The sequence below is a fragment of the Octodon degus genome, unplaced genomic scaffold (assembly GCF_000260255.1).
Source record: "Octodon degus isolate 3935 unplaced genomic scaffold, OctDeg1.0 scaffold00006, whole genome shotgun sequence".
Lineage (NCBI taxonomy): Eukaryota > Metazoa > Chordata > Mammalia > Rodentia > Octodontidae > Octodon > Octodon degus.
Genome location: NW_004524582.1, coordinates 11,586,039 through 11,603,066, shown reverse-complemented (window position 1 = coordinate 11,603,066; position 17,028 = coordinate 11,586,039). Strand labels below are relative to the sequence as shown.

Here is a 17,028-nt window from a genome sequence, read left to right as displayed (position 1 = left end):
GGAGGAGGAAGAAGAGGGGGAGGAAGAGGGGGAGGAGGAAGAGGAGGAAAAGGTGGCCATGAACTTCAGTGTGTGGCCTGGAAACCCAGTGAGTCTGTATGAAAAACCACAGTGTGAATTAAAAGGCATTGCACAACTGTTCATCTGGTCACATGGTGGTGACAATACTGGTGACATCAGTGAGTCAGGAGCCAGAGCCCCAACCCGATCTCTGTGTAGACATCGAAGCCACACTGGGAACCCCCAGTGGACTAGAGAAGTGCACTCAGCACCCTAAGAGGCAGCTGGAAACAGCATTTCCTCGGGATGGTGGACTCACTGGGAATCCAACCGAAAACGCTGTCCAGCACTCCCTCCCATCCTTGGACCCCAGAACCCTCAGTGGACAGGTGGGAGTGCCTTAGGGTTTATTTCTAATATTTTAAAATTCAACTTTTCAGCCAGGTGTGGTGGCACACGCCTGTAATCTCAACACTCAAGAGGCCAAAGCAGGAAGACAGACACAAGTTCAAGAACATCCTGGGTTACACAGTGAGTGCAAAGCCAGCTCCAACCAACTACATAATGAGATTCTGTTTTAAACACCAATAGCAGGGGGCCAGGGAGATGGCTCAGTAGAATGAGCACTTCCCTGGCAAGCACAAGGGTCTGAGTTCAATCCCCTGTTCCCCACAAAATAAAATTTAAAAAAAAAACAATAGCAATTAGCCGGGTATGGTGGCACACGCCTGCAATCCCAGCACTTGGGAACTGAGGCAGGAGGACTGCTGTGAATGTGAGGCCACCCTGGGCTACACAGTGAGACCCTGTCTCAAAAACAAACAAACAAACAAAAAAACCAAAAAAAACCAATAAATAAATAAGTAAATACATAAACAATAAAATGAAAATTTCAACTCTTTGAACAGGTTGTCAGTAGGCAGGGAGGAAAATTCTGGAAAATACATTGAAACCTAAATTTACTCGGTTGTTTTTTCTCCCCCAAATCACCAAGATCATGAGCTACTATGTAACTCTACAGAGCATATCCGATATTCAAATTTTATTGTATGTGTTTATACAAATGAAATTTATATTTTTTTCTGTTTGAAGCAAAAGCTTTCCAACACATATTGTTGCCCTTGTTTGTGTTGCTGAGTGCTACTGACCAAGTCATGCACAGATTGTTCTTTTGATAGCTCTACAATATTCCATTTTGCTTTTCATTGTAGAAAGGGTGGTCCAGCAATTGAGAGGGCGTGGGTTCGTGCTCTTTCAGTCCTTCTGCCTCAGCCTCTCACAGTGCTTGAGTTCCAGGCATGCATCACCACACCCAGCTTTCTCTTTTTACTTATTTTGAGACAAGGTCTTACTAAGGTGCCCAGGCTGGGCCTCAAGCTTGAATTCCTCCATCTTCAGCAGCCCAAGTAGCTGGGAATACAGGTGCATGCGCACTGCTAGAACACGAGGTTTCATTCTCTGAAGTTCTAGAGTGCTTTCTTTGTGGAGTGGGCCGGAATCTGTCTGTGGAGCCACTGGGTGAGTGTGAGGCCTCAGCTCTTCTGCGAGCTCTGCAGTGCATGCAGTCAGAACCTGCAAAGGCAGGGAAGTGGCAGGGTCCTCAGGGCCATTTTGAGAACCGCTGGTGGCTAAACACAGCTCAGGGGTGACTGGGGGCTTGCTGTGGAAGTGCAGAGAAGACCATGAAGGCAAATAATTGCAAATAATGGGGCTTACAAATAAGTGTTTGTCAAAATTTTGCTTTTGTTTGCAAATTCCACATCAGGTGGCAAACATGACTGTGGCCACCTTTTCCCATATAAACACAAATGGGGCCATTTTTCCAAAATGGTAGAATTAAGTTCATGAATTGAGGAATGTATTACCTGGGAAAATCAACTTTTTTTGAAAATTCAATTTTGGCTCACTATTTTTGAGGCTTCCATCCATGGTTGGAGGCTCTGTGGCTCTAGGCCTGTGGCAAGGCAGGACACTGAGGCAGAGGAGAACTGATCACATTATGGTGGGCAGGCAGCAGAAAGAAAGGAGAAAATGGAGAGAGGAAGGGGCCAGAAACAAGGACAAATCTAGTCCTTAAGGTCACAGCTCCACGACCCTCCCTTCATGCAGGCTGCCCCTCCCTAACAGCCCACTGGCCCATGAACTCATCACTGACTTAGTCCACGAAAGCAGCCAGCACCCTTCTGACCCAGCCACTGCCCCGAAGCCCATCAGCTTGCCCATCAGATGCAAACCACAACAAGGACAGGTCCAAAAGGCACCCGGGTTGCATAGCTGGAGTAGGACAGCTGTTGAGCAATCTCCAGGTGAGTGGCGGTGTCCACCTGCCCTGGCCCTTCTGACCCTGGGGAGGCCAGATCAGAAGGTAATGAGTCAAGGGCTGCTCCTATCCACACAGGGACATTTCTGGTTAACAATAAATTTCCTGGCCTGGCACCCCACAGTGGGAAGCTGACCCTAAGACTTAGATTATTCTTTGAGTCATTTTCAGAGCTAAAGAGTTATAGGACTGACTGACACAGGTGGCCCAGGCAAGTACCTTAAGTAAGACCCATGGGACATGGAGCAGGACAAACAAGAGGCTAAAAGTCTAACAAGGATGTATCGAGACAGAGGTGCATCCCTCTTTCCCCCAGCATCCCTCTTCACTGTTTCTCTCCTGGACTTCTGGTTCTCAACCTTTTTCTGAGGAGACTCATAAGGCACACGACCTTCACCAGAAGGAGCTGTGACCTTGATACACACAGGGTTACATGCCACTTCCTGGAGCTACCAGGATCTGAATGGAGAGAGACATTTGCAGACGGATGACCATAGATTAGTTTTAATTTACAAAAGAAGTAGCTCTCCCCAAACCATTAGCATTGTATACACTCCTAGAAGAAAGTAGGTAGTGAATTTGGGTGTCAAGAAATCCCAGATTCCCATTTTGACTCCTGCACATATGGGCTGTGTAGCTCTGGCTAAGTTCCTTAAGCTCTATGAGTTTGATAATAGAACTTTTCCTAAGGAGGGTAGTTGTTAGGATTATATCTGATTGTGCAAGCAAAACTCTTGGTCACATGCTATGTGCTCAGTAAGTGATGACTACTTTGTTATTTTTTCTGTTTGACATTTTAAAATTTATATGTATGTATTTGGTACATGGTCTCACTACACAGCTCGGATTCGTAGTGATCTTCCTGTCTCAGCCTCCCCAGTGCTGGGATTACAGGCGGCCCCACCATGCCTGGTCTCAGTGTCTGGCTCAGCATGCCCAGGGGTGGAGCCGGTGCAGCATGTGATGCCAGGGATCAAACCCCGGTCCCTGCACTTGCCTAAGCAGGCATATAGTCTGCTGAGCTGTCTCGCCAGCCCTTCATTGTTGTTTTCTTACTTTGTCTTTATCAATATGCCTCCCAGCATACCAGCACATGCCAACATTGATTGTGCAGAAGTCTGTTGGTGAAGGGAAAGACATTCTGTATGTGTGGTTCCTAGTGAGTCACCTTTGTCCCTGAAAGTGGTTATACTGTGTTTTTCTTAAAACATGCTGCAGTTCAAATCTGAGTCTAATTCACCCAACCTTCCCTGTGGCTCCCAACTGGCAAGGCTTTTGCTGGACTAGGAGCTATGTTCTCCCCAATACACTTGAAGTCAAAACTCAGACTTAATTTCCTACAATAGACCTGTCACTCCCAGGATCTGCTGGGTGAACACAACATTGGTAGAGGGGCAGAAGGTGCTGGTATGTGGCTTCTCAGATGTTGCTGAGGGAAGTCATCACTCCCTGACTTCAGTAGCCCACACCCCTGAGCTCCATGTGGCCTGTGGCCACAGTGAGGGGGACAGGAATGCTGAGACTGGGGCCCCTTCTGACAGCCTCCCCATCTGAGCCAGTGGGAATGCCACGCACGCCTCCCTCCAAGGATTTAATTAGTGAGACTGTTGGCAGCTCCCCTGTAGCTGAAAAGAGCAAAAGATTCCACACCCTAATCTAAGACGACCGTGACACAGGCGACAGACCTTTAACTGTTCCCTCTGAGCCCAGCCTGACCCTCCCCCACTCTCTGGGTAATAGAGAACTCTTGCTGAAACTACAGTCCCAAGCCATCACCTCCTTGGATGGGAACAATAGATCACTTTTCATGACCCTAAGACTCAGACCCTTAACTGCCGCAGACCTGGGCCCACGTGTCTGGCCCAGCCTCCTCCAACCCCTGCCTCTCCCTGTGGACAGTCACGCCAGGGCTCAGGCAGGCTTCTGCAAGACCGTCCTCTCCATGTGCTCTCATCCTCTGCCCTGGTGCAAATCAGCTCTCTGAAGTCAGGGACCGAGCTTTCTTTATCTCTTGTGCCCAGCACCTACCATGGCACCTGACTGACGCCTAATAAGGAAACAGCTGGGTGTGGTGTTACAGGCCTGCAATCCCAGACTTCAGGAGGCTGAGACAGGAGGATCCCCTTGTTCTAAGCCCACCTGTGTTACACATAGTAAGTTCAAAGCCAGCCTGAATGATGGAGTGATATACTGTCTCAAAAACCAAAACAAAATAAAATAAGCACAAAAAGGAAAAATACACACACTTAAAAACAACACTCTTACATTAAAGATGGGCAATTTCAAGTTTAGAGCTCTGTTTGACTAAGGGAGACAGCGTGGGGGTGTTGCTTGTTACATTCATTTGATTTTTACTGACTGAACTATTCAACTAACAAATGGAGACCTGTTTATTCCTTTAAAATATTTTGTCAGGAGCTACATTCCTTAATCTTAACAATCCCTTCATGTCTCTCAAACTCCTTCTTCATTCAAAGCTGCTATTCACTATTTCTGTGAAGTCTCGGGTCTCTTTGGTGGCAATTATGTCACAAAGAGGAATCTTGTCAAAATCACAAGGAATGGAAGCAACCAGGGATTTTGCCTGTCACCCGATTGTCATGACACATTTCTCTGGATTTAGGAGGAGGATGGTGCAGGGAAAGGGAGGAGATATTTGAAAAAAATCCTACTTGGAGGTTACTGGCCCATTAGTGGCAGAGGTGGAGGGTTTAGGAACTTCCGGGGTGACCTCACCATGCCGCAGAAGCCAAGCCTGCTGTCAGCAGAACTGTCTCAGTGCCCCAGGCAGCAGGGGCCAGTTCTGGATGGCGATTCCCACATGATGGGGACACAATTCTGCTTCAATATTTTGGAAAATTTTAAAAAACAGTCCCTCAATGCTGTGTGAAAAACATGTCATAAAAGAGGTTTGTAGCCCTTGTCAGTTTGTAAGAAAAAGTCATACATTCAAGGGAAACCTAGATGCTAAGAAACACCAAAGGCAGACAGGGTGAAGGAGCTGAAGAGTGCCAACCGGGACTGAGATGAGCCAGGAACAAGGGCTTTCCTGGAGGTGAACCTTGACTGGGGTCTTGAGATAAATTAGCTTGGAATGTTGGGCAAGGAGTAGTAGGGGCGCTTTCAGGAAGAGGAAGCCAGGGAGCTACAGCGCTGAGAAGGGCATTTGAAGGGCCTCACATCTTGCTGACAGGAGGCTGACAGGCTGGTTCCACCGCTGGGCAACCATGAAAATGGTAATGGCTTAGGAGACAACACCCACGGGTGCTGGAGGAGGTTAGAAATGATCGGCTAGTGAGGCACTGTCAGTGTGTGCACCCACCATCCAGAGTCTAATGATCACAGGAGGGTAACAACCCCGCCGTGGGAAAGCCAGCAGGCTCCAAGAATAGCTGAGAGCCTTTGCCTCCTGGCCTGGTGCAATGAGAAGAACACACCGTCGCTTCTTTTTGTCCACTCTTGAGGACTGCACCTGGGGCCTTCACACTGAGCCACACTCCAGACCATGTTTTTTATTTTTTGTGTTGAGATAGGGCTCACGAAATTGCTGAAGCTGGTCTCCAACTGCCAGTCCTTCGGCCTCAGTCTCCCAGAGTGCTGGGATGGTAGCTGGACATCACTATGGTTCAGCACTACGACAGATCACATTTATGTTATTAAATGTGCAACATGAGGGCTGGGGAGATAGCTCAGCTAAGTGTCTCCCTGGCAAGTATAAGGTCCTGGGCTTGATCTCTGGTACTGCATGCTGTGCTGGCTCCAGAACCCTGGGTGCTCCACGGTGGTCCCAAAACTGGGTGTGGTGGTGCATGCCTGTAATCTCTGCGCTGAGGAGGCTGAGACATGGGGACCACTACGAGTCCAAGCTGCATAGTGATGAGACCTTGTACCAAATAAATAAATAAAATAAATACATGTGTAACATGGATCTACTCATGAAGAAACATCAGGCAAGCCAACTGAAAAATGTCCCACAAAACTAACTGGACTGCATTCTTAAGAAATGTCAGTATCATAAAGGATGGGTACCAAGGGTCTGTCGCAGGCGGCCAGAAGCTAAAGTGATGGGACTAGAGAACTCAATGAGTGAGCTGGGGTTGTCTTTCACTGTAAAGGCAGCACTGGGACAGTTGGTGAAATCTGAGTAAGTTCTCTCCTTTCCATAGTAGTATTGAATCAATGTTGCCTTCGTGAATGTGACCACTACTTCACCAGTACAGAGAACGCTCTTGTGCTTAGGAAGTACACACTAAAATACTGAAAAGACATTCATGTCTCAAACAGCTCAGAGTAAAATATAATACAGATGAGGACACAGATATGATAGAGACAATGGAGAATAGATACAGGCAGGATGTAGTTACAGGACACCAAAAACTCCTACGATACTCACATTTGGGGAAATGTAGATGAAAATGAATGGATGCACACATGGGGAATTCCTTGTATTATTTTTGTAACTTTTTGGAGAGTCTGAAATTATGTCAGAATAAAAAAGTGAAAGGAAGCGTAGAAAGCCGCCAGGCTCCCGCCTCTGCTTGGCATGGCTGAGCACACGTCTTGGTCTGGTCTCTCCACGCTCTGGGTCTCTTCCTACAGGCTCCAACCTTTCTAGGTGAGGGCCACATGGCTTCGCCTCTCTTGTTCTGGATCCATTCAGCTGATTCCTAGATTTATACCTTGTTTGCTCTTCCTGAGTCTAATGTCTCTCCCTGACTGTCCCCTGATGGCTGATCTCCTGGCCCAACACCCTGTGAGGTCTGGGCCACCATGCAGGCTTTGGGGACATTTTGCCAACCTTTGCTCCTGTCCCAGAGAGGTCAAGATAACTCACATTACTGCTGAAGCCCTACAGTGTGCCAACCACTAGTGACCTCCCCAGAGAGTGCAGTCTGGTCTCACTATCCTGTGCATATACATTTTTGCTCCAAAGACCTACTTTCTCAACTGTACGAAGTTCAGTGTTTTGGGAGTCACTCTCCATATACCTGTGAGAAAACCGAGGGCTGCCGAGCACTTCCACATCATCCACGTACTGCACCTCTGCTATGCCCAGATAGAGGATTTCTAGCTGCTGCTCTTTAATGGTCCATGCAGGAGCTACTCCAGTTGATGATGCCAGCTTTGTCTCTGTTTCCTGGGCATCATGAGAGCTGAAAAATCCCTGTTTCTGAATGCCAGAGACTGGGCACCCTTGAAAATGAAGAGGAAACTCCTTTTGTGTAACATTCTATCTACCACAGTATGTGCAGTCAGTTGCTTGGCTCCAGTAAAAGCATTGTTTGCAAAGAGTTGAAATGCTGCATTGGGTGAGACCTCATGACATGCCAGGGTCGCACCTCCCCAGGTCACTCAGACATGGTTGTGGGCCCACGTCTCCCCACAAAACCATTCCCCTTGGTGCAAGTCTTTCCTAGCCTTCACTAAGTCTCTCTACACGCTCGTTTGTGACAGAGATCATGGGTGTAAACAGATTTGTGAATGGCATTGCCTGATGTCACCATCTGGAAACCACTGGGACCAGATTCTGTCCACCAAGATACCCTGTTGACATGATTAGAGGGTCAGGGAAGTTACCCATGCACAGTCAGGGGCTGCACAGTCCCAAGGGATGGAGACTTCAGTATCTGAACCATCATCCTGTCTTCTCAGAGTGGCCCCAAACCAAATTTAAGAAAGGGAGGATTTCCTCTTGGAGATATGATCATCTAAAAAGGTTCTCCTGGAGTGCCTGGAGTTATGGTGCTATCTGGGACAATTATTCTTGTTGTTGCTATTGCTTCTGATTTCGGGCTGGGGTTGGCCCGGAATTTATTTTCCTTTCTTCCTGTATCTCTTTTTTCACTAGGGCTTTACTTACCCAAAAGAAGATACTATCACAGGTGGCATGTTTTATATATTCTGGAAAATGTCTGGGGAGGTGGGAGGGAAGGTTAAAAATGATTGGCAATGTGGTTTTACAGAAAGAACGTGGGCATCAGAATCAGACAGACTTGGGTTCAAATCAGGTTTGTGACTTACTATTTGAGTAAACATTTGTAAGTTAAAGGTCTTCATCTCTAGCTCTTGGGGTTAAATGAGGAAAGTTACTTAAAATCAATTTTAAAGGGGCTCAATGAAACTTAGGGTTCCTGCCAGGGCTGGCCTTTTGAGGGTTCCAGGAAAAATTTAACTATCTATATTTTTCTGTTCATTCCTTTTCTGGGCAACTTTCAAGTCAGCTCAAAAGCAGGCTTTGTTTCCATGGAGACATGTTGAAGGTAAACAGGTCTGAAAAGGGGAAACACAGACGCCCATCCCCTCACGCCCACTCACAACCAACACGCGGCCTCAGCAGAAATGTTTCCAGAGAAATGTTTCACAAAGCTTTGAAGAAGGCTAAAGGCTCTTTCAAAGTCTTGACATGCTTTTTCACCGTGCAGCTCTTGAGATGAGCAGTAATTTGAAACAGATAACAATGAACTTCACACAGCAATGGATCAAAAGTGGAATTGTTGAGCTCACCATTGTCTAATGCAATTAGGCTGACAGGCTGTTGAATCTAAGTGGATGGCTTTCTCCCCTTTCCTGTCTTGCATGTGCACGTTTATTTGAAGAAGAGCTTTTAATAGGCAGAATATTACAAGATTTCTGGGCCCCACATGGGTTCACTTCTAATCCAGACAGCTTACTTTTTCTCCCTTCCTTTCCTTTTTTTCCCTTCATGCCATCATTGTTTTGTAAATTTCAAGGGAGAATTGCTTCTTTGAATGTACATGGAAATATAAGCACATAAATCATAAGCTGAATCTACTTAAGTTCATTAAACTCACTGTCACTTTCCACCAAACAATGCCTTCTTAGGAAAAAGTGTTGCAAATCTCTCAGAAGACCAAATGTGATGCATCCCATCAACCCACTTTAAAAATTCCACAGTATAGTTTCTCTGTCTTAAATAACTTACTAAACAAAGCAATAATTAGAGAACAGGGATTTCTTAATTAGACCTGACTTCAGATCTCTCTTGGAAGAACTGTGGTAGAGAACAGATCAGCTTGTCCCTTTATGGGGATGTAAACATTCACTCAAAAAGCCCAGTGATACAGTGGTTTCCCCCACTCGTTGCCTCTCTAACACAAAGGCCAACTCTTAAGTTTGAGTTAAAACCAACCCTTGCCTTTGCCAAGACATCTGTCCTCAAGATGTGACACCTACAATGATATAGCAGAGACAAATGTCACAAAAGCAACAACTCATAACATTACAGCTAGCAGTGGTAGTCAGTCTTGCTGTTGTACCAACCACATTACAAAAGAGAAAGCGCATTTAATAAAGCCTTTCTTGGTTGCTTTATTAGTCACTAGGACATGTCTAGAATTTCCCAAAGGTTCAAGCAGAAGAATTAATTCAGTCCACGTTGTAAAAACAGTGGGCAGAAGATTCTGCGTCGCCAAGTTATATATAGAGCTAAAGAGAAGGATTGGAAGGAGAATTTTCTTAAAACCAGAACATGTAGCTGCTCGTGAGTAGACAAGTTCAAGCCACCAACCTAAAGTGAGCTCTGAGCCTTCTCTAGCAGACTGTGCGTCTGCGATCAACACAGAGAGAACGCCCAGGCACTGACCCCTAATGTCTCCAGCTGCATCCATTCCTATCAGGGCCAGATTGGAGAAGGAAGAGGAAACTGGGAGTCTTGTTTTGTCTACAAACAGATCTGTTTGATGTATTGTTAGAGAACTAGAACAGCCACAGACCATAGAACCACCAAGGCTTGGAGTTGGAAAATTGTTAAGAGGAAACTGCAGTTGGAGGTGCTGAAATGACTCCCCCAAGGTCACAGAGAAACCGCACTGCCCTTACCACTTGTGATTTGAATGGAAAGAAAAAAAAAAAAAAACCAGAATGAGTTCGCTATGTGTCAGCAAATGCTATGCCACATGCAGCCCGGTCATTGCCCAACAGAGGAAACGTGGATTCACAGAACTAGTTTCCTACTTTGAACCCTATTTTTCCTGTAATTGGGTAAGGCTGGGGGCAAACTCTGGTCACAGCTTCCAGAGATAAAGGGAAGCTCCATGTGTGCAGAAGCACGCACTCGAGGCCCAGTGAGGACTTCCTCAGGCAGGCATCATCCCAGAGTTAGATGCAGCTTACCCAACATGGGAGAGGCATTGTAGCAAATAGAGAGAGCTTACGACATAACTCTTTCCCTCAAGAACGCTCTGAAAAACTCTAGGGGATTGTTAAGGACCAAGTATAAAGACTGTATATTGACGAGGATCCTGATGGACACTCAGAGATGGGAGAAATCATAGGGTATGGGATAAGCTCAGTACAGATGGACAGACCTGAGAGCCAAAGAGGTCCTGAAAGGCTGGCTGGGAAGGGGGCAGGGATGAGGGGGACAATCTGGGGGTGTCTCTGCAGGGGGGGCATTTCTGAAGTAGGAATTAAGGTGGTGCTGGAGAGTTTGGTAGATTCCCAAACAAGCTGGGTTCAAGGAAACAATGGGAAATAACTCTGGATCTATAGGGGACAGTGTGGATGCCTCACCAAATCATTTGGACACAGTAGCACAGAGCAACACACCAGAGTCCAAGCCCATCTCCTTGGAAGACTCTTGTCTTTCTGCTGTGTTAAGGGAAATCAAACTTGCAATATTTCAATATGCATTTGCCAGAAACGTCAAAATATCATGAATTCTACTTCAGATTTTGACTAATATCCTGACCTCTGTATGAAATATGTAGCTCCTCTGAGCCCCTTAAGAGAACTGACCAGAGAGTTTTCAATCCATTTCTAGCCCCATGAGGCCCGGATTCAACAGCGTAAGGTATTGCCAAAGCTATTAAATGTCCAAGAGGTTCTCCAAATATCTTCATGTACTTTTGAGCATTCCTTCTTTTTGACCTTAAATGTGTTCTTAAAACTTATCAACTCCTTCCATCTGAAGGCCTGCTTGTGATCTTCCTGCTCCCACCTCAGATTTCAGGGAGGGGAGCTGGAGGTACATTGAGATGCCAGTTAACAGTGGAGCTGTCTACAGGGGAGACTAGTTCCTGGCCTGCCCAAGCGCCCTCTGCACACAAAGTCTATTTATAAAAGATTTGACTTTAAACCTGGATTTACAATGAAGTTCAAAGGAGAAAGAGGAAAGTTCCAGGCTAAAGAAAACTTACAGCTGGATCATCAATTTTAAAATAAAGCATCCAAGAAAGCCTTCCAAATAGTTCCTCAAGTACTGACTTCCAAGTATGATGGAAGGTGAGGATTTATGTCCAAGAAGAAACTGCTCTGGGGACATGGAAGAATGGAACATCTCTCCTTCAGCCTATTTTGTAGCCTTATCTGAGGCCATATGCTCATTTAAGAAGACATAGTGGCCATAAAGCCACCCGAGAAGAGATGGCGGCCGCATACCCCTCAGAGCAGAGGTGGCCTCTGTGGGGCAGCGTTGAGTGGGGTGCACACTCAAGCAGAGACCTCTCCTCACTCCGCTGTGCTGGGCGGAGTACAAGGGCTGAGGGCTGTGGGAGGGAGAGGCTCACGTGTTCCGGGCCATCAGTCGCCAGCGGGCTCTCAGTTCCCGGGCCTCCGCCTCCTTCTTCCTGTGCACAGCACGAAGCTTCCGGTCACTTCTGCGTTCTCTGTTGGAGGGGAATGGGTAGAGCTGGTGCAATAGGCAGAAATTCCTTCCCTCTTCCCCTCTTGCCTTGTCGACATCTGAGCAGGAGCTCATGGCTAACAGTTGCTCAGCACGGTTCTCTGCTCTCTGGAGATGACAGAGCTTAACTGTAGGATGGCGATGCAAGCATCTCTTCCTCTCTGTGGCAGAGGTGGCCACCCACTGCCGTGGCAGAGCACTGGGTTGCTTTGAGCAAAGGCAAAGGACTTCGAGGTCCCTCTTAACTCAACAGTGTAGACTGCCCTCATGGATGCCAGTGGGCCACTGCCTTGAAACTTAGTCGCCAAGCTAGGGAGACAGACTGAAAACCAGAAGCAAGCAACAAAAAAGGAACGCTTGGGGGAGCCGACTGTGTACCAAGGAGCAGCGTATCAAAGAGCAACAGGAAGGCGGCCCAGAAGTGGAGGAGGTGCTCTCTTGCTGGCACGCAGGGTGATCCTAAAAAGCATACTCTTTCCACTCTTCCCAGCTTTGTGCTGTGCCGGGTGTTGGGAGCATGCGGTGCATGCTGCCTGCCCCTCCCCCTCTCCGTGCACCGCCAGGACCAGCGCTGCAGGTGGCTTCTCTGAGCAGCCTGGGCTTAGCAAGAGACTGGAGTCACAAGTGTCATCCCTTAGCACCCCGAGCTGAGACCAAACTGCACCTCTTTCCCCTTGTAAAGAGGAGGCTGCTAAACTGGGTAGAAGAGGGTGGAGGTCACAGAGCCTGGCAGACAAGAGGCGTTGTAAACCATCAAGCTTTGCCCTCAAGTTCCCACCTGGACTAGGCTGCCCCGTGGGGTTTTAGGATCACACAGCAGGAATGCAAACAATCCATGACAACCACGCGGGGTTGTCTGATCCAGAAACGCAGCCAAAACCAGACACTCAGTTGAAATAGAATTTCAGATAAAACGTGAGTAAGTTTTTAGTATAAGTACTTCCCAAATATTGAAGATACATGCTTATACCAAATCTGAAATTCAAATTAAAGTCAGTGTTTCCTGCTTTACTGGCCATACTAATATCAAATCTTAAGGGGCGTGCCATCAGTATGGAACTGATTCTTCAGAAATAAAAATGTCATGCTGAAAGGAACATTTGTACGCATTGACAATTTTCACATTTTTCCACCCACTTTCCACAACAAAAAATACATTCTCTGGACATACATACATGTGAATTAACTGAAATAAGCATTTCGCAAAATGCCCTCTGTGCATAGTGCACTGTGCTGGTTTCTGTCTTCTTTATTCTGCTCTGTTATAGTTCTCTTCTTGGAAAATCTTAAGTCAGCCTCACTGAATTGATGTCATAACCCCTAATGCAAGGGACAGCAAACTATGGCCAAACCCAACTGTACTATATGGCCTGAAAGCTACGAGTAGATTTACTCGTTGAAATGGTTGGGAAAAATCAAGAGGAAAATGATATTTCATCCTATGAAAATTAAGGAAATTCAGATTTCAAGGCCATAAATAAGGTTTTATCAGAGCAGCCATGTTCTTTCCTTTTGTCCGTCGTCTAGGACCACTTTCATGTGATAGGGAAGAACATGTATTCACAATTTATATCTTTGCTGAAAAAGTTTACCTCTGCCCGTCCTGATGGGTTCCAACCTGAAGTTTCAAAAGCCTTGCTCTAAACAGTTTCACCCCCCGCAGTCTAATTTCTGCCAATGTGAAGGAGCAGTTTTTTCTAAGAATTTGTTAACCTCATTCTTCTCAGTTCCTCATAAGGTGAAGGCAGATGAACAGGCGCTGGTCAGGAAGCATTTTAAATCCAGCTGCCTGTAGAGTCTGAGCCAGACGCCATCAACGCCCAGAGCTTAATGTAAGTTAAAAAGACGTCACTGACCACTATTCTCAGCCACCTGAGGAGCCCACTGCTCTCAGGAAAAGATAGCAAAGAGCCAGAGAACAAAGTCAAATTCTCTATGCATGACTCTCATTAGAGATTAGAGCCTGCAGAGCCAGTGTTTGTGATAGAATTGAAAGGCTAAGTTCCCCGCAAGCATGACACTACAAATGCAAGCAGTGGAGGTGAGGAGAATGGAGAAGATGGTGTCCAGGAAAAGAGGAGAGGGCAAGGAGAGGGCTCAGGAGCCTGCTGCCTCCTCTGTGACTTTCTGGGCCAGGGCACTGGTTGATAAATTTCCAGGACAGATTTAGGACAGTTGGGATCTGCAATAACTAAAGCTTATCAGTTATTGCTCTCTTGGAGATGTCTGGGGTGAGGGCAGACCTCATGGTTGTGGATCAAGGTCATCACACTGCTACCAATGGGCCAAGTTCATCACGCTACCTTGTTTTGTGTATAAAGTTTTATTGGAACAGGGCCCTGTCCACTCATCGACCGATTGTCTCTGGCTGCTGTGGTGCTACAGTAGCAGGGTGGAGAAGCTGTCCAGGAATATTGACTAGCCTTTTATGTGACACCATGTGCCAAACGCTGTGCTGGACATTGTGGAGAAGCAAGCACCAGAGTGAAGCTGGCTAAGGGTCCTGAGAAAGGTCAACTCAGAGGCAAAAGCCCAAAAGTTTCCATTGTTCAGTCTCCCAAAATGCACACAAATGTCCGAAAGGACCAGAAACCCTGAACAGAGCCTGATGTTGGGGAAGGAGGCTCCATTTGAAGTGCTGGGCTCTTTGTCAACTGAGACTATGGTAGGCCATCCAGCACAGCCACTGTGAGCCAACATGAATGGTGCCAATGGACAAAGGCTGTGCTTGCTCCAGGCTCAGATGCCTGCACACCAGAACAGCCCCCTTCTCTTTCACGTACCTCCAACTCTTGAGTCTCTACACCCAAACAACCTTCTACAGCCAGGATCTTAGAGACAGCCCCAGGAAGAAAGGGAGGAATTTTTGGAGTGACCCAAATCGCCAATGATTGCAAGCATCAAAGCAAGACATTCTCACCTAGATGTCACTAGGTATTGAGTTTCCTGCCACTACCAGAATATGGGCTTAAAGTACAAAATTGAGTTCTAGAAAAAAAAAAAAAAAAGAAAAGAAAAGAAAAATGAAGTTACTCAATAGGAAGAACAGGAAACTGACTTAGCCACTGCAGGAAATCACAACTCCATTTGCAGCAATTCAGGAGACCACAACACTTTAAGTTCCAATGGCTCACGGCTTAATGATTCCTTGCTACTTATTTTTCTACCTACCTCTCTCTAGAACAAAACAGAATAATCTAGTCCAGATCTCCTGATGATCTTTCCCCTCCCTCAGCTTCACAGGAATTCTGTGCAAGTTTAGCTTTCACCAGTAGGTGATGCTAACACGGGCAGTGTGTCTGCTCATCTGATGACAGATTGGTTCTACACTAATTAAAGCTCTTTTCTGCCTCTTTCCTCTTCGGAACTTTCCCTCTGGTCTACTTGAACTTTGTTGTTAAGTAGGCCCTGAATGCTTTCACCTCCAGGCTAAGTCTCTCTTCTTGGAGTGGAGTCATGGAAAGAATTCCAGAGTTAAGAAACCAGGATACGCATTCTGGCTGTCCTGCTAATTAGAAGCGTTGGCCAGGGCACTAAGCTCTCTGAGACTTGGGATCTTCATTTTTTAAACATGAAAGAGTTGGTCTTGTTGAATCTTTGTCTTTCATGTTTAAAAAACGATTCTTTAACCTTGTCTACAACTATGGCACAACACTTCTCACCAAGAAAATTAATACATTGTAGGAAAAATTTAAGATTTCAAGAAATAAGCTCTTTGATAGAGCTCTATGGGATATATTAACCAGTGAGGACTTCCAGTAGGGCCATTTGGCCATGTACAGCAGCAGCTTTGGAGATGTACTGACCCCTTGACCATCAATTCTGCATGTGGGATTAATCTCAAAGAAACAGTTACAGACATGATGAAATCCATAGCTAGAGAAACTTCAGGAAAACAGAGCACTTGGGTTCCTTCGAGAGCTCAGTGTATCTTTGTTAACTCATTTCTGAGCTTTTATATAATCTTCAGAACTACAGCACAATACTTGTGGGAGGCAACAATGCAAGCCGTGGCTTAATCATGCAAGGCAAGGAAGGACTACACTATGCCGCATAATTTTCTTAAGTATTTGTACAACAGCCCTATGCAAAAGCTATTCTGAAGCTTATTTTATAGATAGGAGTCTTAGGCTCAGACAAATTAACTCTCTTGTCCAAAGCCACCGATTCTGACTAGTGGAAGAAGAAATGCATCTGCCACATAGAAGTCTCACGCCTTGCTAGGCTTCCCTTGGGCTTGGGGAAGGAGCTCCCTCCGATGGAGGAAGGGAAGGGAATCCCCTTGGCCTTTGATTGTGCCTGAGAATTAGGTCTAGGCTATTTGGAGCCCTTAAAAAGAAACTGTTGTTTGAAAGCTTCTGCCAATTCTTTGTGCTGCTAAAAATGGAAACCAAATTGGTCTGTAGGGACCAAAGTTTTCCGGTAGGAAAAAGCACTTCGTTGACTTTTATCTGTGTAAAGGAAATGCCATTCTGGAAGGAGGAGGTCTAGAGCAGGAACGCCTCGAGCTTCAAGTCTCCCAAATAAAAGGTGGGGGTCATTCTGACATGCCTAGAACAGGGATTTTCTCTGTGCATGGATGGAGAGAGCTACTGGGGGCCCTGCATTCAGGGGGGAGGATGCAGTCAGAGAGGACCTTGTGTGGAGGGGGAGAGGAGGGAGGACGCCCTGTAAGATGCTAGGCCCCTGAGGGATGGGTGTGGTGAGATATGGCCATAGGACTGGGCTAGGCTTGATCAGGAGTGACCCCTGGGACCTTAGATCTCACCTGGGTTCTGATGGGCCTCCATACTCTTTGAGGAGCTGGAAAGCCTTGTTAGCATTGTCATGGAGTGGAGCAGGGAGTGAGCCCATTTTGGGGTCAAGGACACCATTCGGATAGAAAAGTGGTAACATGCAGACAGCCTTCTTTCCTTAAAGGAGCACTGGGCTTCCTGGAGTCTTCAGGTCTGGATGCTGGTGTTCTTGTATTTGCATATTCTAAAACAGTATGACCTCAGAAGGTTGTAACAAACCCACGGAGCGGTGAGCTCTACATCGGCCTCAGGAACAGACGTAAGCGGAT

At 46.4% G+C, this 17,028-nt stretch overlaps 1 pseudogene; it reads right to left on the bottom strand.

Moving 5' to 3' along the window:
• Nucleotides 1-16,817, bottom strand: part of LOC101587089 — a 51,597-nt pseudogene extending 34,780 nt beyond the window's left edge.
• Between the last annotated feature and the right edge of the window lie 211 nt (nucleotides 16,818-17,028).